Genomic DNA, 25,251 nt, shown 5'->3' with positions numbered 1-25,251 from the left:
ATGAGGTCAGAGAGTTAGCAGGAAGTAGACTATGCAAGATACAGTCATTAGGGGGTTTTGAACAAAGGAGGGACATCTATCTGGCTTCTGGTTTAGAGGGTTTACTCTCTAGCTGCAGTGACAAAAATAAAGTGAAAGGGGCAAGGGCAGAAACAAGAAAACCAATTGGTAGCCTATTAGAATCACCCAGACAAAAGATGCTGGTAGTATAGACCAGGGTGGTAATGCTAGAGGCTCTGAGCAACTGTTAGATCCTGCATGTATTTGAAAATAGAGCCCACAGGATTTGCTGATGTGTGTACGTGGGGTGAGAGAGGGAAGGAGTCTAGGATTATTCCAAAATTTTTGCCTGAGCAACTGGAAATATGGGGTTGCCATTAACTGAGCAGTGAATGCAGCAGAGGGAGAGAGTTTAATAAGGAGGAGGTTAGGATCCAGACTGCTTTTAAAAAGTCTGCTTCTACCAGCACAAATCCACAAGCATGGGAGAACAGGAGGGAAGAAAATGGCAACAACGTATTTGACACATAAAAAGCTGATGGACCAGGGTTAATGGGTTAGCAAACCAAGAAAGCCTAATCCTAAATCAATGAGGAAATTGAGAATCAACCATTTTAAACAGCAGCATCTTCAGAAAGCTCAGGAGTTCATGGTATCATGTACAGCTGGAAGCTGGGTTGGTGGGTATAAAATAAGGATGATCAAAAGATTAAAGATTAAAACAGTTTAAAGCTGTTTAAGAATTAGTAGCTCCCTAATCCCTTCTCCCACTCTTTGCTAATGGATGACTACCTCTCCCTAACTCAGGAAGAGGACTGGAAAGCATAAGTTACAGTTGAGGTTGGAGGTGTCATACCCAAAACAGCAGGATTTAGAGAACCAGAGCATATTCAGTGTTTAGACCTCAAGCCCACTAACCCCATCAACCCTCAGGCTCTGGCTAACTCTCCCTCCAAACAGGCCTTTAGAAGAGTTTTCTATATAAGGGGAACCCAAAGAGCCCAGGAGAAAGGACAAAATGTGCTGACATCTGGAGTTCCACAGTCAGGTCATCCGATAGTGAAGCCTGAGTCAACAACTCAGAACTTACATCACCTTTTTATCCTACCCACGCTTAAAAATGAGATGATAAACAAGGATTGTCAAGTATCTAAGCAGAGCCTTATTTTACTTTTACTGGAGTGTCAGGAAAGAATACAATTAGATGTTTGGGTTCTATCATACATCTTTACCCAGAGTCTGTCTGTTGTTATTCTTACCACCGCTCTACCTTTTGTCCTTTGCCCTATTCTTTCCTTAAAAAAAAAAAAAAAAGTGATATTCCAAAAGGCCCCTGATTTTGTTCCTTTGTTCTTCTCTGCCTAAAACTCACCTCTGAATCATCTTAGAACTTGACCTTTCTTCAGGGGGAAAGTCACATTGCTTTTCTCTGGATTTCAGAACCATGGTCAGGGATAAAAACACACTCCTGGTGTGTGGTCAGGGGTGATGTGGGCTCCATCAAGCACTCCTGATGGGATGTAAATTGGTGTCAACATTCTGGAAAATTATTGGTAATATGCTGCAAGATTTTTTTTTTTTTTTTTGCGTTGCGCGGGCCTCTCACTGCTGTGGCCTCTCCCATTGCGGAGCACAGGCTCCGGACGCGCCGGCTCAGTGGCCATGGCTCATGGGCCTAGCCGCTCTGCAGCATGTGGGATCTTCCTGGACCGGGGCACGAACCCGTGTCCCCTGCATCGGCAGGCAGACTCTCAACCACTGCGCCACCAGGGAAGCCCCAAGCTGCAAGATTTTAAATGAGCAACCCAACAATTTCTAACTTCTAGAAATTTATACTAAGGAAATTTTTTAATGTGAACATTATTATTAGTGATACATACTGAAGTGTTTATGGATATATTGATACAATGTCTAATACTTGCTTCAAAATAATCATATTTTGCGGGTATGTATACATTTTCTCATACGGAAGCCACTAAGTACATAGTCCCATTTAAATGTACTGTAAATGTATAACACACACTGGATTTTTAAAAAAATATTTATTTATTTGGTTGCACTGGGTCTTAGTTGTGGTATGCAGGACCTTCACTGCCACGCACAGGATCTTTGTTGTAGCATGCAGGATCTAGTTCCCTGACTGGAGATTGAACCCTGGCCCCCTGCATTGGGAGCAGAGAGTCTTAACCACTGAACCATCAGGGAAGTCCCTACATACTAGATTTTGAAGACTTGATACCAAAAAGAAAAGGTAAAATATGTCATTAATAACTTGCATACTGGTTATATATTGAAATAATATTTTGGATATATTGGAAAAATAAAATATATCAGTAAAATTAATTTCACCTATTTCTTTTCTTTTTCAATTGTACCTACTAGAAAATTTTAAATCACATTTAAGTAACATTTTTAATTATAACTGTGGCTTGCATTTGTGGTTTACATTATATTTCTATTGGACAGCACTGGTATAAAATCTATATACAGTCAGCTCTCCATATCTGCAGGTTCCAACATCCTTCGGATTTCACCAATCTCAGATCAAAAATATTCAGGAAAAACAAAATTCCAGAAAGTTCCAAAAAGCAAATTTGAATTAGACATGTGCTATTAATGATTTACATAGAACAGCTGACCCTTCAACAACCCTAGGGTTAGGGGTCCCAACCCTCCGAGCAGTGGAAAATCTGAGTACTGTGTAACTTAGAGTGGGCCCTCCACATCCATGGTTATTGCATATTTGATGTCCCCAGCTATGGATTCAACCAACTGTGAATCGTGCGGTACTGTAGTATTCACTACCGAAAAATATTCAAATATAAGTATACCCCTGCAGTTCAAACTCATGTTGTTTAAGGGTCAAATGTATTTACAACCATTTACATAGCATTTACATTGTGTTAGGTATTATAAGTAATCTAGGGATAATTTACAGTATACATACAGGAAGATGTATGTAAATTATATGAAAATACTACATCATTTTTTAAAAGGTACTTGAACCTTTGCAGATTTTGGTATCTGTGGAGGTCCTGGAACCAACCCCCCATGGACACCAAGGGATGACTGTATACTATCAATAAAACAAAACTTTCCATTAAACATGAACATGTTTGGATGACTGACCATAAAGGGGTAATTATTGAAACTAGGTGATGGGTACACAGGAGTTCATTATATCATTTTCTATACTTTTGTATATGATTGAAATTTTCCATAATAAAAGTTTTAAAATATATGAATAAAGCTGTTTTCAAAAAGGTGTTCATTCCTGTTTATAGTAAAAACTGGGGAAAAAAGGCCCAGTGCTGGTAACAATAGAGGACAGACGATGGTTAAGTTAATTATGTTCATCTATGTGCTGTATGCAGTCACTAAATAGTAAAATAAAAGTAACATCTAACATTTGTAGTCTAATTATATTCCTGGCTCTGTGCTAATATTCACAACAGCTATACGAGGTTGATAAAATTTGTATCCTCTGACCTCTCCCATTGACTCCAGATTTATATATCTAATAGCCTGCCAATTGACATCTATTAGCTGGAATATAAGGATAAAGAACAAAACAAATTAACAGGAGAAAGTGAATTGAAAGAAATATAAACTATGCATGGAACAGAAAACTTTAAACAAAAAAGGAAATTTTGATTAATATACTCAGAGAAATAAAAGAAGATATTGCTTCTATGAAATAGCAACAATTTTTAAAAAATATGTATTTATGGGCTTCCCTGGTGGTACAGTGTTTGAGAGTCTGCCTGCCGATGCAGGGGACATGGGTTCGTGCCCCGGTCTGGGAAGATCCCACATGCCGCAGAGCAGCTGGGCCCGTGAGCTATGGCCGCTGAGCCTGCACGTCCAGAGCCTGTGCTCCGCAACGGGAGAGGCCACAACAGTGAGAGGCCCACGTACTGCAAAAAAAAAAATATATATATATATATATATATATGTATTTATTACGACTTCCCTGGTGGCGCAGGGGTTAAGAATGTGTCTGTCAATGCAGGGGACATGGGTTTGAGCCCTGGTCCGGGAACAGCCCACATGCCATGGAGCAACTAAGCCCATGTGCCACAACTACTGAGCCTGCGCTCTAGAGCCTGCGAGCCACAACCACTGAGCCCATGCATCACAACTATTGAAGACTGTGCGCCTAGAGCCCATGCTCTGCAACAAGAGAAGCTACCGCAGTGAGAAGCCCGTGCACCACAACAAAGAGTAGACCCGGCTCACCACAACTAGAGAAAGCCTGCACACATCGATGAAGAACCAATGCAGCCAAAAGTAAATAAATAAAATAAATGAATTTTAAAAAATGTATTTATTTACTTATTTGGCTGCATCAGGTCTTCATTGCGGCATGAGGGAATCTTTTGTTGCAGTGTGCAGGCTCAAGAGCGCCTGGGCTCTCTAGTTGTGGCATGCGGACTCAGTAGTTGCAGCGCGCACGGGTTTAGTTGCCCTGTGGCATGTGGGAATCCTAGTTCCCCAACCACGGATCAAACCCACATCCCCTGCACTGGAAGGGGGATTCTTAACCACTGGATCATCAGGAAGTCCTGTGACAAATTTTCTAAAAAGGTAGGTGAGATTCAGAAAAAATAACTCTTGAAAATTAAAAACCTGATAGCAGACGTTAAAAGCTAACTAGAAGGGTTGGAAGATAACATTGAGGCCAACCCTCAGAAAGTAGAGAAAAGACAAAGGAATGGTCTCACACCAGCCAGAATGGCCATCATTAAAAACTCTACAAATAACAAATGCTGAAAAGGACATGAAGAAAAGGGAACCCTCCTACACTGTTGGCGAGAATGTAAGTGGGTACAGCTATTATGGAAAACAGTATGGAGGTTCCTCAGAAAACCAAAAACAGAATTACCGTATGATCCAGCAATCCCTCTCCTGGGCATATATCCAGACAAAGCTCTAATCCAAAAAGATACATGCACTCCTATGTTCATAGAGGCACTATTCACAATAGCCAAGACATGGAAACAAACTAAACGTCCATTTACAGAATAACGAATAAGTGAGCTGGAAGACAAAATGGTGGAAATAACTGCCGAGGAACAGAATAAAGAAAAAAGAATGAAAAGAATTGAAGACAATCTCAGAGACCTCTGTGACAACACTAAACGCACCAACATTCGAATTATAGGGGTCTCAGAAGAAGAAGAGAAAAAGTAAGGGTCTAAGAAAATATTTGAAGAGATTATAGTCAAAAACTGCCCTAACATGAGAAAGGAAATAGTCACCCAAGTCCAGGAAGCACAGAGTCCTATACAGGATGAACCCCAGGAAAAACACACCAAGACATACATTAATCAAACTAACAAAAATTAAATTCAAAGAAAAAATACTAAAAGCAGCAAAGGAAAACAAAAAATAACATACAAAGGAATCCCCATAAGGTTATCAGCTGATTTTTCATTAGAAACTCTGCAGGCCAGAAGGGAGTGGCAGGATATACTTAATGTGATGAAAGAGAAAAACCTACAACCAAGATTACTCTACCCCGCAAGGATCTCATTCAGATTTGATGGAGAAGTCAAAAGGTTTTCAGACAAGCAAAAGCTAACAGAATTCAGCACGACCAAACCAGCTTTACAACAAATGCTAAAGAAACTTCTCTAGGTGGGTAACACAAGAGAAGAAAAAGACCCACAAAAACAAACCCAAAGCAATTAAGAAAATAAACACTTTGAATGTAAATGGATTAAATGCCCTAACCAAAAGGCACACACTAGCTGAATGGATACAAAAACAAGACCCAGATATATGCTGTCTACAAGAGACCCACTTCAGACCCAGGAACACATATAGACTGAAAGTGAAGGGATGGAAAAAGATATTCCATGCAAATGGAAATCAAAAGAAAGCTGGAGTAGCAATACTCATATCAGATGAAATAGACTTTAAAGACTGTTACAAGAGATAAGGAAGTACACTACATAATGATCAAGGGAATCAATCCAAGAAAAAGATATAACAGTTAAAAATGTTTATGCACCCAATATAGGAGCACCTCAATACATAAGGCAAATGTTAACAACCATGAAAGTAGAAATCGACAGTTAACACAATAATGGTAGACGACTTTTAACACCCCACTCACACCAATGGACAGATCATCCAAACAGAAAAAAATTAAGGAAACACAAGCTTTAAATGACGCAATAGACCAGATACATCTAATTGATATTTACAGAACATTCCACCCAAAAGTGGCAGAATACACTTTCTTCTCAAGTGCACATGGAACATTCCTCAGGATAGATCACATCTTGGGTCACAAAGCCTCAGAAAATTTAAGAAAATTGAAATTGTATCAAGCATCTTTTCTGACCACAACATTATGAGATTGGAAATCAATTACAGGAAAAAAAACTGTATAAAACACAAATACATGGGGGCTAAACAGTGCACTACTAAATAACCAGATCACTGAAGAATTCAAAGAAGAAATTTAAAACTACATAGAAACAAATGACAATGAAATCACGACAACCCAAAACCTATGGGATGTAGCAAAAGCAGTTCTAAGAGGGAAGTTTATGGCAATACAATCTCATCTCAAGAAACAAGAAAAATCTCAAATAAACAATCTAACCCTACACTTAAAACCACTGGGGGGGGGGCGTTGTTAAGATGGTGGAAGAGTAAGACGTGGAGATCACCTTCCTCCCCACAGATAAACCAGAAATACATTTACACGTGGAACAACTCCTACAGAACACCTAGTGAACGCTGGCAGAAAACCTCAGACCTCCCAAAAGGCAAGAAACTCCCCATGTACCTCGGTAGGGCAAAAGAAAAAAGAATAAACAGAGACAAAAGGATAGGGATGGGACCTGCACCAGTGGGACAGAGCTGTAAAGGAGAAAAGGTTTCCACACACTAAGAAGCCCCTTCGCGGGCGGAGACTGCGGGTGGCGCAGGGGGAAAGCTTCAGAGACGCAGAGGACAGCACAGAAACAGGGGTGCGGCCGGCAAAGCAGAGAGATTCCCACACAGAGGATCGGTGCCGACCGGCACTCACCAGCCCGAGAGGCTTGTCTGCTCACCCGCCGGCGCGGGCGGGTCTGGGAGCTGGAGGCTCGGGCTTCGGTCAGAGCGGGAGCGCCGGGAGAGGACTGGGGTTGTCAGCGTGAACTCAACCTGAAGGGGTTAGTGCACCATGGCTAGCCGGGAGGGAGTCCAGGGAAAAGTCTGGACCTGCCGAAGAGACAAGAGACTTTTTCTTCCCTGTTTCCTGGCGCGCAAGGAGAGGGGATTAAGAGCGCTGCTTAAAGGAGCTCCAGAGACGGGTGCGACCCACGGCTAAAAGCGCGGACCCCAGAGACGGGCATGAGACGCTAAGGCTGTTGCTGCCGCCACCAAGAAGCCTGTGTACGAGCACAGGTCACTATCCACACGCCGCTTCCGGGGAGCCTGTGCAGCCCGCCACTGCCGGGGTCCCAGGATCCAGGGACAACTTCCCCGAGAGAACGCACGGCGCGCCTCAGGCTGGTGCAACGTCACGCCGGCCTCTGCCGCCGCAGGCTCGCCCCGCACTCCGTACCGCTCCCTCCCCACGGCCTGAGTGAGCCAGAGTCCCCAAAGCAGCTACTCCTTTAACCACGTCCTGTCTGCACGAAGAACAGACGCCCTCCTGCGACCTAAACTCAGAGGCGGGGCCAAATCCAAAGCTGAGCCCCTGGGAGCTGTGAGAACAAAGAGAAAGGGAAATCTCTCCCAGCAGCCTCAGAAGCAGCGGATTAAAGCTCCACAATCAACTTGATGTACCCTGCATCTGTGGAATACATGAATAGACAACGAATCATCCCAAATTGAGGAGATGGACTTTGAGAGCAAGATTTATGATTTTTTTCCCCTTTTCCTCTTTTTGTGAGTGTGTATGTGTATGCTTCTGTGTGAGATATTGTCTGTATAGCTTTGCTTCCACCATTTGTCCTAGGGCTCTATCTGTCCGATTTTTTTAAAATTTGTTTTCTTAATAATTATTTTTTATTTTAATAACTTTATTTTATTTTATCTTACTTTATTTTATTTTACTTTATCTTCTTTCTTTCTTTTTTCCTTCCTTCCCTCTTTCCTCCCTCCTTCCTTCCTTCCTTTCTTCCTTTCTTTCTTTCTTTCTTTCTTCTACTAATTCTTTCTTTCTACTTTTTCTCCCTTTTATTCTGAGCCGTGTGGATGAAAGGCTCTTGGTGCTGCAGCCAGGAGTCAGTGCTGTGCCTCTGAGGTAGGAGAGCCAACTTCAGGACACTGGTCCACAAGAGACCTCCCAGCTCCACATAATATCAAATGGTGAAACTCTCCCAGAGATCTCCATCTCAACACCAGCAGCCAGCTTCACTCAACGCCCAGCAAGCTAAAGTGCTGGACACCCTATGCCAAACAACTAGCAAGACAGGAACACAACCCCACCCATTAGCAGAGAGGCTGCCTAAAATCATAAGTCCACAGACACCCCAAAACACACCAACAGATGTGGACTTGCCCACCAGAAAGACAAGATCCAGCCTCATCCACCAGAACACAGGCACTAGTCCCCTCCACCAGGAAGCCTACACAACCCACTGAACCAACCTTAGCCACTGGGGACAGACACCAAAAACAATGGGAACTACGAACCTGCAGCCTGCAAAAAGGAGACCCCAAACACAGTAAGATAAGCAAAATGAGAAGACAGAAAAACACACAGCAGTTGAAGGAGCAAGATAAAAACCCACCAGACCTAACAAATGAAGAGGAAATAGGCAGTCTACCTGAAAAGAATTCAGAATAATGATAGTAAAGATAATCCAAAATCTTGGAAATAGAACAGACAAAATGCAAGAAACATTTAACAAGGACCTAGAAGAACTAAAGATGAAACAAGCAATGATGAACAACACAATAAATGAAATTAAAAATACTCTAGATGCGGGCTTCCCTGGTGGCGCAGTGGTTGAGAGTCTGCCTGCTGATGCAGGGGACACGGGTTCGTGCCCCGGTCTGGGAGGATCCCACATGCCACGGAGCGGCTGAGCCTGCGCGTCCAGAGCCTGTGCTCCGCAACAGTGAGAGGCCCGCATACCGCAAAAAAAAAAAAAAAAAAAAAATACTCTAGATGGGATCAATAGCAGAATAACTGAGGCAGAAGAACGGATAAGTGACCTGGAAGATAAAATAGTGGAAATAACTACTGCAGAGCAGAATAAAGAAAAAAGAATGAAAAGAACTGAGGACAGTCTCAGAGACCTCTGGGACAACATTAAACACACCAACATTCGAATTATAGGGGTTCCAGAAGAAGAAGAGAAAAAGAAAGGGACTGAGAAAATATTTGAAGAGATTATAGTTGAAAACTTCCCTAATATGGGAAAGGAAATAGTTAATCAAGTCCAGGAAGCACAGAGAGTCCCATACAGGATAAATCCAAGGAGAAATACGCCAAGACACATATTAATCAAACTGTCAACAATTAAATACAAAGAAAACATATTAAAAGCAGCAAGGGAAAAACAACAAATAACACAAGGGAATCCCCATAAGGTTAACAGCTGATCTTTGAGCAGAAACTCTGCAAGCCAGAAGGGACTGGCAGGACATATTTAAAGTGATGAAGGAGAAAAACCTGCAACCAAGATTACTCTACCCAGCAAGCATCTCATTCAGATTCGACAGAGAAATTAAAACCTTTACAGACAAGCAAAAGCTGAGAGAGTTCAGCACCACCAAACCAGCTCTACAACAACTGCTAAAGGAACTTCTCTAGGCAAGAAACACAAGAGAAGGAAAAGACCTATAATAACACACCCAAAACAATTAAGAAAATGGGAATAGGAACATACATATCGATAATTACCTTAAATGTAAATGGACTAAATGCTCCCACCAAAAGACACAGATTGGCTGAATGGATACAAAAACAAGACCCATATATTTGCCGTCTACAAGAGACCCACTTCAGACCTAGAGACACATACAGACTGAAAGTAAGGGGATAGAAAAAGATATTCCATGCAAATGGAAACCAAAAGAAAGCTGGAGTATCAATTCCCATATCAGACAAAATAAACTTTAAAATAAAGACTATTAGAAGAGACAAAGAAGGACACTACATAATGATCAAGGGATCAATCTAAGAAGAAGATATACCAGTTGTAAATATTTATGCACCCAACATAGGAGCACCTCAATACATAAGGCAAATACTAACAGCCATAAAAGGGGAAATCGACAGCAACACATTCATAGTAGGGGACTTTAACACCCCACATTCACCAATGGACAGATCATCCAAAATGAAAATAAATAAGGAAACACAAGCTTTAAATGATACATTAAACAAGATGGACTTAATTGATATTTATAGGACATTCCATCCAAAAACTACAGAATACGCATTTTTCTCAAGTGCTCATGGAACATTTTCCAGGATAGATCATATCTTGGGTCACAAATCAAGCCTTGGTAAATTTAAGAAAATTGAAATTGTATCAAGTATCTTTTCCGACCATAACGCTATGAGACTAGATATCAATTACAGGAAAAGATCTGTAAAAAATACAAACACATGGAGGCTAAACATTTCACTACTTAATAACAAAGTGATCACTGAAGAAATCAAAGAGGAAATAAAAAAATACCGAGAAACAAATGACAATGGAGACATGATGACCCAAAACCTATGGGATGCAGCAAAAGCAGTTCTAAGAGGGAAGTTTATAGCAATACAATCCTACCTTAAAAAACAGGAAACATCTCGAGTAAACAACCTAACCTTTCACCTAAAGCAATTAGAGTAAGAAGAACAAAAAAACCCCCCAAAGTTAGCAGAAGGAAAGAAATCATAAAAATCAGATCAGAAATAAATAAAAAAGAAATGAAGGAAATGATAGCAAAGATCAATAGAACTAAAAGCTGGTTCTTTGAGAAGATAAACAAAATTGATAAACCATTAGCCAGACTCATCAAGAAAAAAAGGGAGAAGACTCAAATCAACAGAATTAGAAATGAAAAAGAAGTAACAACTGACACTGCAGAAATACAAAAGATCATGAGAGATTACTACAAGCAACTCTATGCCAATAAAATGGACAACCTGGAGGAAATAGACAAATTCTTAGAAATGCACAACCTGCCAAGACTGAATCAGGAAGAAACAGAAAATATGAACAGACCAATCACAAGCACTGAAACTGAAACTGTGATTAAAAATCTTCCAACAAACAAAAGCCCAGGACCAGATGGCTTCACAGGCGAATTCTATCAAACATTTAGAGAAGAGCTAACACCTATCCTTCTCAGACTCTTCCAAAATATAGCAGAGGGAGGAACACTCCCAAACTCATTCTACGAGGCCACCATCACCTTGATACCAAAACCAGACAAGGATGTCACAAAGAAAGAAAACTACAGGCCAATATCACTGATGAACATAGATGCAAAAATCCTCAACAAAATACTAGCAAACAGAATCCAACAGCACATTAAAAGGATCATACACCATGATCAAGTGGGATTTATTCCACAATGCAAGGATTCTTCAATATACGCAAATCAATCAACATGATACACCATATTAACAAAGCGAAGGAGAAAAACCATATGATCATCTCAATAGATGCAGAGAAAGCTTTTGACAAAATTCAACACCCATTTATGATAAAAATCCTGCAGAAAGTAGGCACAGAGGGAACTTTCCTCAACATAATAAAGACCATATATGACAAATCCACAGCCAACATCGTCCTCAATGGTGAAAAACTGAAACCATTTCCACTAAGATCAGGAACAAGACAAGGTTGCCCACTCTCACCACTCTTATTCAACATAGTTTTGGAAGTTTTAGCCACAGCAATCAGAGAAGAAAAGGAAATAAAAGGAATCCAAATCGGAAAAGAAGAAGTAAAGCTGTCACTGTTTGCAGATGACATGATACTATACATAGAGAATCCTAAAGATGCCACCAGAAAACTACTAGAGCTAATCAATGAATTTGGTAATGTTGCAGAATACAAAATTAATGCACAGAAATCTCTGGCATTCCTATACACTAATGATGAAAAATCTGAAAGTGAAATCAAGAAAACACTCCCATTTACCATTGCAACAAAAAGAATAAAATATCTAGGAATAAACCTGCCTAAGGAGGCAAAAGACTTGTACTGAGAAAACTATAAAACACTGATGAAAGAAATCAAACATGACATAAACAGATGGAGAAATATACCATGTTGTTTGATTGGAAGAATCAATATTGTGAAAATGACCATACTACTCAAAGCAATCTACAGATTCAATGCAATCCCTATCAAACGACCAATGGCATTCTTTACAGAATTGGAACAAAAAATTTTACAATTCGTATGGAAAAACAAAAGACCCCGAACGTCCAAAGCAATTTTGAGAAAGAAAAATGGAGTTGGAGGAATCAGGCTCCCCGAATTCAAACTATACCATAAACCTACAGTAATCAACACAGTATGGTACTGGCACAAAAACAGAAACATAGATCAGTGGTACAGGACAGAATGCCCAGAGATAAACCCACACACATATGGGCACCTAATTTATAACAAAGGAGGCAAGAACATACAATGGAGAAAAGACAGTCTCTTCGATAACTGGTGCTGGGAAAACTGGACAGCTACATGTAAAAGAATGAAATTAGAACACTCCCTAACACCATACACAAAAATAAACTCCAAATGGATTAAAGACTTAAATGTAAGACCAGACACTATAAAACTCTTAGAGGAAAAACACTCTTTGACATAAACCACAGCAAAATCTTTTATGACCCACTTCCTAGAGTAATGGAAATAAAAACAAAGATAAACAAATGGGACTTAAATAAACTTAAAAGCTTTTGCACAGCAAAGGAATCCATAAATAAGACCAAAAGACAACCCTCAGAACTGGAGAAAATATTTGCAAATGAAACAACAGACAAAGGACTAATCTGCAAAATATACAAATGGCTGATGGAGCTCAATATCAAAAAAACAAACAATCCAGTTAAAAAATGGGCGGAAGACCTAAATAGACATTTCACCAAGGAAGACATACAGATGGCCAAGAGGCACATGAAAAGATGCTCAACATTACTAATTATTAGAGAAATGCAAATCAAAACTACAATGAGGTATCACCTCACACTGGTCAGAATGGCCATTATCAAAAAATCTACAAACAATAAATGCTGAAAAGGGTGTGGTGAAAAGGGAACCCTCCTGCACTGTTAGTGGGAATGTAAATTGATACAGCCACTATGGAGAACAGTATGGACGTTCCTTAAAAAACTAAAAATATAACTACCATATGACCCAGCAATCCCACTACCAGGCATATACCCTGAGAAAACCATAATTCAAAAGGAGACATGCACCACAATGTTCATTGCAGCACTATTTACAATAGCCAGGACATGGCAGCAACCTAAATGTCCAAAGACAGATGAATGGCTAAAGAAGATGTGGCACATATATAAAATGGAATATTACTCAGCCATAAAAAGAAATGAAATTGAGTTATTTGTAGTGAAGTGGATGAACCTAGATTCTGTCATACAGAGTGAAGTAAGTCAGAAAGAGAAAAACAAATACCATATCCTAACACATATATATGGAATCTAAAAAAAAAAAAAAAGGTACTGATGAACCTAGTCGCCGGGCAGGAATAAAGAGGTAGACATAGAAAATGGTCTTGAGGACATGGGATGGGAGGGTGAAGGTGGGGCAAAGTGAGAGTAGCATTGACATATATACACTACTGAATGCCAAGTATTTGGCTAGTGGGAAGCAGCAGCATAGCACAGGGAGGTTGGCTCGGTGCTTTGTGATGACCTAGAAGGGTGGGATGGAGGGATGGGAGGGAGGCTCAAGAGGGAGGGAATATGGGGACATGTGTATGCATATGGCTGATTCGCTTTGTTGTGCAACAGAAACTAACACAGTATTGTGACACAATTATACTCCAATAAAGATCTATTTAAAAAAAAAAGATACATGCACCCCTATGTTCATAGCGGCACTATTCACAATAGTGAAGACATGGAAACAACCTAAATGTCCATCGACAGATGAATGCATAAAGAAGATGTGGTACATATATACAATGGAATACTACTACCATAAAGATGTGGTACATATATACAATGGAATACTACTACCATAAAGAAGAATGAAATAATGCCATTTGCAGCAACATGGATGCAACTAGAGAGTACCATACTAAGTGAAGTAAGTCAGAAAGAGAAAGACAAATACCATATGATACCGCTTATATGTGGAATCTAAACTATGACACAAAGGAACATATTTACAAAACAGAAACAGACTCACGGATGTAGAGAACAGACTTGTGGTCGCCAAGGCGGAGGAGTTGGGGGGGAAATGGAGTCGGAGGTTGGGGTTAGCAGATGTAAGCTATTATATATGTAATAGATAAACAACAAAGTCCTACTGTATAGCAGAGAGAATTATATTCAGTATCCTATGATAAACAATGCTGGAAAAGAATATTAAAGAAATGAATGTATATATAGGGACTTCTCTGGTGGCACAGTGGTTAAGAATCCACCTGCCAATGCAGGAGACACAGGTTCAAGCCCTGGTCCGGGAAGATCCCACATGCTGCAGAGCAACTAAGCCCATGCACCACAACTATTGAGCCTGCACTCTAGAGCCCGCGAGCCACAACTACTGAGCCCGTGTGCTGTAACTAGTGAAGCCCATGCACCTAGAACCCATGCTCTGCAACAAGAGAAGCCACCGCAATGAGAAGCCCGTGCACCGCAACAAAGAATAGCCCCTGCTTGCCGCAACTAGAGAAAGCCCGAGCGCGTCAATGAAGACCCAACGCAGCCAAAAATAAAATAAACAAACAAATAAATAAATAAATATATATTTATTTAAAAAATAATGTATATATATATATGTATAACTGAATCACTTTGCTGTACAGCAGAAATTAGCACAACATTGTAAATCAACTATACCTCAAGTTAAAAAAAGAAGGGGAGAGAAAGGAATGGGGAAAAGGAGCGAAAAGACAAAAGAATTCTAAAACCAGTCTTCAGGGCTTCCCTGGTGGTGCAGTGGTTAAGAATCCGCCTGCCAATGCAGGGTACACGGGTTCGAGCCCTGGTCTGGAAAGATCCCACATGCTGCAGAGCAACTAAGCCTATGTGCCACAACTACTGAGCCTGCGCTCTAGAGCCCATGTTCCACAACTACTGAAGCCCATGCACCTAGAGCCCGTGCTCCGCAACAAGAGAAGCCACCACAATGAGAATCCCACACACCACAACGAAGAGTAGCCCCAGCTTGCTGCAACTAGAGAAAGCCTGAGCGCAGCAATGAAGACCCAACACAGCCAAAAATTAATTAATTATTAATTAATTATTTTTTTAAAAAGCTCTTAGAACACATTTTTTTAAAAAGCTCTTAATTAGAGCTCTTAATTATTCAATACATTATTACAGAGACTAATTGAAGATGGATTCTGTGATAGGTTAAGGACCTCATCTAGACCAGGGGTTGGCAGACCATGGCCCATGGGTCAATTCCAGCCACTGCCTGTTTTGGTAAATAGCTTATAGGAGCAGAGCCACACCCATTCATTTTTGTGTTATCTATGGCGGCTTTTGCACTAAAACGAATGAGATGAATAGTTGTGGCTGAGATTCTATGGCCAAAAAGTCTAACATATTCACTATGACGCCCTTTACAAGGAAAGTTTGCTGATTCCTGATATAGATTATTCCTTTTAGTCCTAACAGCCCTTGGAAGTTGACATTTTTCACCCTTATTTTACCACAAGGGAAACTGAGGTTTAGAGAAGGCAAATGACTTGCCCAGATTCACAGACATTAAGTATTGGGAACATGATAAAACTGTCTTTTGACAATAACATATGGTCTCCTGTTAGAGTCATTTCCCCACCTCATGGGAACTTTGTCTTGTACAAGGAATCAATGAGAGGACACAGTAGGTCATAGAATTCCAAGGTATTTAAGTATTGAGCCAGCCAAGATATCATGAGTACTCTCACTGGAGCTAAAGGTCATCCCATGTATCTTTGTCCCTTTACTTTTTCAGAAGTGACCCTGTCCACTGGTGCAGGAGCACCAACCTTGTTCTGGGATCCCAACCAACACTCTACTCCTTCCCAGAAATTACCCCTACATCTCTATCACCCCTTCGTCCAGCAGAAAGCCTGACCTTCTGAGGTAAATTCATTCTACAGTTGGTTCAACACAGCCATCATAAGGGACACTCTTGTCCGTCTCTGCCAGAGTTCTGCCAGCCCACACTGAGGAAAAGCCCTCATTCCCAGCCTCAAATGAGCACAGAGGCGAGAGTAAACCAGATCCAACTCTCCAGAGGGAAAGGCAGTCCGAAGCTAGGATACAGGGTCCAGTCAGGTGAATTCATCCCAGGCTGCAGCACTGAGCTACCAGAGGCTAGAGCAAAGAGTTGTCCCAGAATAGAGTTTTTTTGAGGGCAGGGCATGTCTTATTGCCCACAGGGCCTACTTAGCACAGGGTTTGGCACAAAAAAAAATGTCCAAAAAATAAGAGCTATGATCATTATGTGTTCATAAGTGTTTGCTAAATAAATTAATCAAAAAACATGGTCTCATTACAAACCTTTCAGCACCATATACAGTCTTATAATTTACAAATATACAGTCTTATAATTTACAAATTATTTTTCATATCCCCTATCTAAATTCACCCTACCAACAATGTTTAGGGAAATAGAGAAAGCTTTTAAACCCCATTTCACAGAGGAAAGGAGATTAAGAGATTAAGTAACTCAGACCAACATCACACTGCCGGGGGCAGGGGTGAACCCAGAGAGGACTCAACAGCCTGTGTTTCTGCCAGAGAACCAGAAGCAATGACTGAATGTGTCTGCCCGCTCCTTGCCATGCCACAGCCATGCCCTTCTTTTTTCTCTATCTCTTCCCTTCTCCCTAAAGGTCTCACTTTTCCTCCCTCTCCCCTGTCTCAGGTTCCAAAAAAAGGATTCCTTGACTGTACTAATGATTCTATACTAGATACTGTTGCCTTTTTAACAAGTGTGACTGAGTTTCTACCCAAGGTTTCTCTGCAAAGTTTCATGTTCTAATAACAGAAGGTAAAGAAAATTTAAAAGACCCCTTGCATTTAAGAGATCTGTACACAACTCTGTTTTCTTTACTGAACCACAGTGATTGGATTTCAAATGTATTGAACATCCCTGCCTGCCTCTTATGCTATTTTCTCTCAACCTAACTGCACTAAAGGTTTGCAGGATCTACTCTTAAGTTAGTCAGACATGAGCAGGTCCCCACCCCGTCCTGGACAGGGTCATCGTTCCCTCCCCCCACCTGGACACTGGTGATCAGAACACACCCAGAGATCCTCCATTTTGTGGTCAAGGACCGCTAAGTTTCCAGCCTCATCAGGATCAAGCAAGATAAAACCAGCAGCACAGGTTGGCGCAGGTGCACCAAAAACTAAAAAGTAGCACAAAGTAACCTGGGGTTCATGATGCCATATTTGTAATAAATTAACGTTGCAGTTTTGCACACACCCCCAACCCCATGGGTAAGCGCCTGCACACAGGAGAAAAGTTATATAAGCTAAAGCTCTCAGTCAATCAACTTGTCAAATAACACAGGACACAGGGAGGGACCACCACCCTAAAAAACCCAACCCTATTCCCATTGCGAGGCTGCTTCTGGTTTCCAGACAGCCTGCTCTCCTTTCCCGGGAACATACTTTCATTTTGCTTAATAAAACTCGTGCTGCTTAAAAACTGCTCTACATCTCTCGATTGCATTCTTTTCTTCGGGAGGACAAGAACTGAGGAATTGCCATTTCCTTGGTAAAACTACTTCCCCTAGTACAAGTACAAACTCCATTTACTGGAAAGCCTTTTTAAAACTTTTTTTTTTTGACCGCACTGCACAGCTTGTGGGATCTTAGTTCCCCGACCAGGGATTGAACCCCGGCCACAGCAGTGAAAGCATGCAGTCCTAACCACTGGACCACCAGGGAATTCCCTAAAACAATCTTATAAAACAGACAGCAAATCCCAAAAACATGTTCAGCTGACACGTTTGCCCTGGGGCAAGTTCCAAGTACCCGTATATTCAGCAACTCAGAAAACATTCCAACCACAGTCAGTGTGAATATGGGTCAAAGTCATCCAAGACCTCATGCATATCAGCTGTCCTGAGGAATACATGTCAGGGGCAGCCCAGGCAAGCTCTTGCTTCCTTCCAGAGTGCTTCTTTCAGATTCTGATACTCTCCACCCTCCAGGCGGGACACAGACAGGTATAGCGGCCAAAACAGTGGCCAGAATGGAGAGGGCTGCATTAATGGTGGGGTAGGAGATGAGGTTCAAGTGTTACAGTGCAGCAAGGCTATTATTTGGTTGTTCTTGCCTGGGAACATCCATCTACCCAGCCATCTACCGCTGCAGCTGTGCTTTACACCTGGCCATGTAGGGAGTATATCTCCCTTGAAAGCCTCATACAGTGACACCTCGGCCTCACCATTCTCCAGCAAACACAGATTGCTTGGAATGAGGGACTAAGAAATTAATCACAGCAAGAACTTTGCTGTTCCTGCACTTCAAAAATGACATGGTTCAGAAGGGGAACGAACAAGGCCTTTCTGGGGCTCTCCTGGAGGCCCGTGGCTGTGAAGACACTGTGGGGAAATTTTTGGCCACACAACATGGGCAGAGTAGGAGGAAATTCTTCTATTCCCATGCTTTACTTCATTGTACAAGGACATCAAGCCTGGGTCTCACTGTCCTTCATTTTCAGGAACCTCTGGATTATAGGAACCTCTGGATTACAAGGTGGCTTCATTAAACAAGTCAATGAGGTCAGTATCAGCCTGCTGCATGTCCTGAGGCAAGGAGTTGGTGTGTGAAAGGGTTTATTCAACACACCATCATCACTAGGAAGTCAAACTTGGTGATGGAATAAAAAAAAGGTCTTTCAGCACCCTTGTGTGTGCCTATTTCCTGCAAAACTTTGAGGATGACTGTACACTTAGCCTTTAGAAGACACAGACACTGAGATGCTGTCCACCTGGTATTTTCTCTGATAGTACTCTGTTCCTCCTTGAAAAGGGTTCCCAGCATCAATTCCAACATGTGTGTGGAGGCTTCCCCACACCAACAAGAAATTCTTAGACACCGGCAGGTGTCTGAGAAATCAACTCAGTTCTGACACTAGCTACCCAGGTAAAGGGCTCAGTCTCACAAGACCACCCTTCACTTCAGACGCCAGTCGCAAGCCCAGGTCCTTACCTGTGCTTCTGACCAACTGGCTACAAATCAGAGGTTCCCAGGACATCCTCCTCAGGTCCAAATGACCTGCTAAAACGACTCACAGAACTCAGGAAAACCCATGTACTCATCAGATGACTGATTTATTATAAAAGGATATTAAAGGATACAAATTAACAGCCAGATGAAAAGACATACGGCGAGGTACCGAACAAAGGCACTTCTGGCCTCTTAGAGCATGGGGCCCTCACGTGAGCATGAGGAAGCACTGTCGCTCTCCAGGTGGAAGCACTCCAAAAATGGAACCAAAAGCTGTCCTTCTGGGTTTTCATAGAGGCTTCATTACATACCTACAATTGACTAAATCACTGGCCAATGGCAACTGAGTCAATCTCAGGCTCCTCTCCCCTCTTCCTGAAAATCAGGGGGTGGGACTGAAAGTTCCTACCCTCTAATCACAGAGTTGGTTCTCTCCTGGCAACCCACCCCCATCCTACTTCTAAAAGTCACCTCATTAACACAACAAGAGACACCTTCACCACTCTGAATATTTAGGAAATTCCAAGGGTTCTGGCCATCTGGGTGACCAAATATATATTTTCCTTATAAATCACAACATCCCACTCCTCTTCCTCCTCCCAGTGTTCACCCCCTTCACTCAGAAATGCCTGCAGCAAACCCAGCTGAGCTGTGAAGTGCTCTGAGAATGCCTTTAGCGTACCATGACTTTGCCCACAGCATCTAGAAGTTTGGCGACTGGCTCCACTTCACAGGACCAAATAATAGCTGAGTCCAGCTCCTGCATCTCAGAAGCCAAGAACAAATCATTCCAGCTGGCCATTCATGGAATCACCCTCTGATCACAGAAACCCTGCAGTAATTCCTTTGGTAAACCGCAGACCGCTATTCTCTGCAAGAAGCATTCTGTCGGGAGATTCTCAGTCACGTCAACAGCCTCTACGAAATCAATCAGATATTAAATAAAACTCCACTTACCTTCTTCAGTCTGGTGAAAACAGCACACAAAGAGGGAGAGATTTTCTTTGGAAGAGATGCCAGTGTTCCCATCTATGATCACACTCAAGAATTCGGCTGCTTTTACCAGCTCCGGGAACTTGTTCTGGGTTTGGAGGCCTGTTAGCCTGTTAGTTCATTCTGCATTTCTTCAGCTATTTCGAGCACCATGTGGTACGTAGCTAATTTTCTCTTTCAAAACTGGCTCCAGTTCTGTAATATAATGTGAGAATGCATATATAACCTTGGTGTTAGTGAGGCTTCTATGCAACAGAATATTCTGTGTTCCACAGAAAATGAGGAGTTTAATGATCTATTTTAGAGCATGACAACTGTTTGTCAACAGCTTCTAATACTCAAAGGCAACAAAAGCCACCAACTTTGCTGTGGCCTCACCATGTTCCTTAGATCTGATATGTTTCCCAAGTATTTTTAAAAATTATTTTATTGAAGTATAGTTGATTTACAGTGTTGTGTTAACTTCTGCTGTACAGCAAAGTGATAGTTCCCTGTGCTATACAATAGGACCTTGTTGCTTATCCATTCTATGTATAATAGTTAGCATCTGCTAATCCCCTTGTTCTATCACCGTATTTCCTCAAATCTTTTCTTGACACTGGATCAATTTGTATTGGCACAGAAACCAACACTAACTCCTTGGTTATTAAACAGAAAAGACAAACCACAAAATACCCCATCCAGGCATTTGGAGTATTAGACAAACTTGCACTACTGAAAGAAACTGGGCACTGCATCCCAAGAGTCCTGACCCATTTCAGGGTCCATCAACCTCTTTGGGAACTTGAAGTTGGAAGTGAGCAACCACTAGCTTGCTAAGTAAGCTTCATTTGATCTCACTCAGGTTCCTGTGATTTAATAGGCCAATGTCCTCCTCATGATGGACATCTTGCTCATCCAAGTTTATGTCATCACCTGTGGTGAGTTTACCTCCTGCTTTGCAACAGAAAAGATCTAAAATTTCCCCGTTGATGAAACCCTCAGGGTACCTTCCTGCTATATCGTCAACATTTCTTAAGTAAAAATTAGCTCTGGGGACTTCCCTGGTGGTCCAGTGGGTAAGACTCTGAGCTCCCAACGCAGGGGGCCTGGGTTCAACCCCTAGTGGGGGAACTAGATCCCGCATGCTGCAACTAAGTCCACGTGGTGCAACTAATATCCGGCACAGCCAAAATAAATAAATAAATATATATATATATTTTTTAAAAGTTAGCTCTGACTGAGAAAGTAAAACCTGCATGGCTAGTCACTGGGCAGGAAAAACAGATACAAATAAAGACAACTGTAAAGTTAACAGGAAACAATATTTCTGCCAATGAATGCTACATCTATGAAGGGTCATAATAACCCTCTTCTTTGAGTGACTACTGATTTCTTACTTATTGAGAAACTTTGCTCTCTAAAATCAAAGATTCTCAGAAACTTTGATGTTTTACAGTTTATCAGTATGAATGAAAGTTTCAATTTACAACCCAGGGGCAAAGCTTCAGAAAAGGGGTTTCTGGACAACATTTTCAAAGAAACAGGACCATGGGTTCATTTTGCTGTCTAGGGCTGATGTTGACCACTTTAGAAAGTCCTGCTTTCCTTTGAGTCTATCAAAACAGTGTTTCATTTAAATTTCATCTAAACTTCACATCTCCCCACAATCCTATAACCCTCTCTCTTCTTAGTGGTCTTAGGTTGATTGGGCTTGGACCCTGTCACGTTCAGCTTCCAGGCTCCTAAGATGAAAATTTTGAAAATAGATGTGTGAATGAAAAATGTTGCCTGACATATCAGTAAACAAAGGCTATTGCGGCCATCAACCCATCAACCACTAAAGCCATCCCAACTGTGCACTCTGAGGGGATTCAGGATGGAAAAAGAACAGTATATTGGTCCTAGATAGCTAAGGTGCATATCAAAGGAATAATTTCAATGAGCCGACTCTTGCAACTTCCCATACACAGAAAAGCCCTAAATTCACTAACTTGCAATGTCTGTTCTTTTTTTTTTTTTTTTTTTTCCAATTGGGGTATAGTTGTTTTTGGTTTTATTAACAGTAATCTTTTGATGTTCCACTACCTGGTTTTTGCTGGAAAACTCGTATATATCCTGGCTCCTCCCTTGCCTCTTTGGAGCAGTCCCCCAAAGCGATCTGAGAGGCTGTCTTCCTGGCTTAGGTCCTCAGAAAAGCCACCAAATAAAAAATAATTCTCAACTTTTAGGTTGTGCAGTTTTTTCACTTCACAGAAGTAACGTGCATTTTTCATTCCTAAATATATCATGCCAGGTAGGCATACATATGACGGCCATGCCAGTTCCATCATAACCGGGATTGGTTCATAACTCAGAAAGGTTACAGGAACAAGGATGTCAGGGTTCTGCGTAGCTTTTGCTTCATTTCTTGAACAGGCTGAGACTTTTTTCTCTTTTGGGCCCCAGACAAACAGTTTGTCTGCTAAACTGAAGCCTCCATCCCTCATGACTGAGGGGAAAAAAAAAAAAAACCCGAGATACATCTACTCAGTTGAAGCTGACAGGTATACTGGGGTCCAGTGTGTACAGGTGGACAGCTCTGGCCACGCTGACACCCGCAGGGATTCTGGAAACAGCGGGGAAGGGCGCGAGCTGCTGCCCTCCCCCGCATCGCCCGGCCTGGAGCCGACATCAGCGCTACCCCTCTGCTCGGAGCCTCAACGCTGAAACCCGAAGCAGGACGTCCGCCCTGCCCTTCACGTCCACTTCTTGCCACAGACAGGCGCTGCGGCGCGCGGCTTCAGGGGAACATAATTTCCAACACAGCTCACGCCAACAGCTGACGAAAGACCGGAGCTCTAGAGCGTTCTCCTGTCGCCATGTTTGTAGCACGCACGGACCTTGACCCGCCTTCCCTCTCAGTGATTGGACACGTAGGGACGGCGTACGGCAGGGGCGTGGCTCCGCAGGGAGAGGCCCCGCGAAATAACGGGTGGGGCCAGGACGCCATCTTGGATCCTGGCGCCGTCCCCGACTTGCCCTTCCTCCCGGTGATTGGACGAGCCGGTTGGGTGTCCTGGAAGGGGCGTAGCCAACCAGACCTGGGCGTGTGCTTTGTCTGGTTCTCTTGCGTTTGAACCGTATAGATGCTTAAGATGTTCTTGCTTATTACTGGACGCCGGCGATGTAGCGAGGTAGAGAAGGCTTGCTTGGAGAATTATCTTGCCATTATAATGAAGCTTTGAAGAACTCTGAAAACCGCCTGGGGCTGCTTTGAAAGGTGTCTTAAGATGCTTCTTCAGGGACTTCCCTGGTGGTCCAGTGGCTAAAACTCCGCAGTCCCAATGCAGGAGGCCCGGGTTCCATCCCTGGTCAGGAATCTAGATCCCACATGCTGCAACTAAGAGTTAGCATGCTGCAACTAAAGATCCTGCATGCAGCAACGAAGATCCCGCATGCCACAACTAAGACCTGGTGCAGCCAAATAAATAAATATATATTTTTAAATTTATTTATTTTTATTTTTGGCTACGTTGGGTCTTTGTTGCTGTGTGAGGGCTTTCTCTAGTTGCGACGAGCGGGGGGCTACTCTTCGTTGCGGTGCGCGGGCTTCTCATCGCGGTGGCTTCTCTTATTGTGGAGCACGGGCTCTAGGGGCGTGGGCTTCCGTAGTTGTGGCTCACGGGCTCTGGAGCGCAGGCTCAGTTGTAGCACACGGGCTTAGTTGCTCCGTGGCATGTGGGATCTTCCCGGACCAGGGCTCGAACACGTGTGCCCTTTTTTTTTTAAAAAAAAGATGCTTCTTCAAGGATGGGCTTCCCGGGTGGCGCAGTGGTTAAGAATCGGCCTGCCAGTGCAGGGGACATGAGTTCAAGCCGTGGTCCAGGAAAATCCCACATGCCGCGGAGCAACTAAGCCCATGCGCCACAACTACTGAGCCTGTGCTCTAGAGCCCGAGAGCCACAACTACTGAACTCGCGTGCCACAACTACTGAAGCCCGCGCGCCTAGAGCCTGTGCTCCGCAACAAAGAGGTCACCCAATGAGAAGCCCGTGCACTGCAACGAAGAGTATCCCCGCTCACCACAACTGGAGATAGCCTGTGCACAGCAACAAAGACCTAATGCAGCCAAAAATAAAATTAAAAAATAAAATAAATTTTAAAAGAAAAGAAGGGCTTCCCTGGTGGCGCAGTGGTTGAGAGTCCACCTGCCGATGCAGGGGACATGGGTTCGTGCCCCGGTCCGGGAAGATTCCACATGCCACGGAGCGACTAGGCCCATGAGCCATGGCCGCTGGGCCTGCGCGTCCGGAGCCTGTACTCCGCAACGGGAGAGGCCACAACAGTGACAGGCCCGCGTACCAAAAAAAAGAAAAGAAAATCCTGGTTTCCTTTAAAAAAAAAAGATGCTTCTTCAAGGATGCACTGTCATTTTTCAGGGAGAAAGATGGGGAGCACATTCTAGGAAGAGGGGGGCTGACTGCATGAAAAGCCATGAAACGTAGCTATAGCGGGATTAGGGGTGAGGGGCGCAGAACGGCCAGAGAGAAGAAGCTAGGAATGGGGGTTGGGGTGAGATTATGCAAGGCCTTGAATGGCTAAGGAGTTTGGACTTTATCCTGTAGATTAGGTGATAAAAATGGACTTTTGGAGGACTTTAAACCAGTGTGACATAACCATTTAGTGAACTCTAGAAAAATAATTCTGTAACTGGAGAATCCCAGTCTTTCCCAAAGTGTGTTCAATGAACCACTTGGAGAGCTTGTTTATTACATGCAGATCCTTGCCCCTCCGCAGACCTGCAAATCAAGATTCTCTGGTTGTACAGCCAGGAAACGTATTTGGGGGAAAGAAATGCGCAAATCATAAAGGTAGAGATTTGAAAGTTCACAAGCTGAACACACTCCGTGTAACTAACACCCAGACAAAGAAACTCTCCAGCAGCTCAGAAACCCCCCTTC

At 42.5% G+C, this 25,251-nt stretch overlaps 1 long non-coding RNA gene across 2 annotated transcripts in view; it reads right to left on the bottom strand.

Annotated features, from left to right (window-relative positions):
• Positions 1 to 23,184, bottom strand: part of LOC149748256 (uncharacterized) — a 349,957-nt gene extending 326,773 nt beyond the window's left edge. The window contains exons 1-2 of one of the 2 annotated variants that reach the window (XR_016394713.1): positions 22,397 to 23,184; positions 20,294 to 20,524 (exon numbers count right to left, since the gene is read on the bottom strand). This is a non-coding gene — a long non-coding RNA (uncharacterized LOC149748256). Of the gene's footprint in view, positions 1 to 16,051; positions 20,525 to 22,396 lie in introns of those variants that run through there. The other variant, XR_016394714.1, reaches the window with a different exon arrangement.
• Positions 23,185 to 25,251: the final 2,067 nt, after the last annotated feature.

This window comes from Delphinapterus leucas, chromosome 10, assembly GCF_059928025.1.
Source record: "Delphinapterus leucas isolate spDelLeu-1000000601 "Yukka" chromosome 10, BTC_Dleu_Yukka2, whole genome shotgun sequence".
In the NCBI taxonomy this organism is placed as follows: Eukaryota; Metazoa; Chordata; class Mammalia; order Artiodactyla; family Monodontidae; genus Delphinapterus; species Delphinapterus leucas.
The sequence above is the reverse complement of the archived record's forward strand: the minus strand, read 5'-3'. Positions and strand labels throughout refer to the sequence as shown.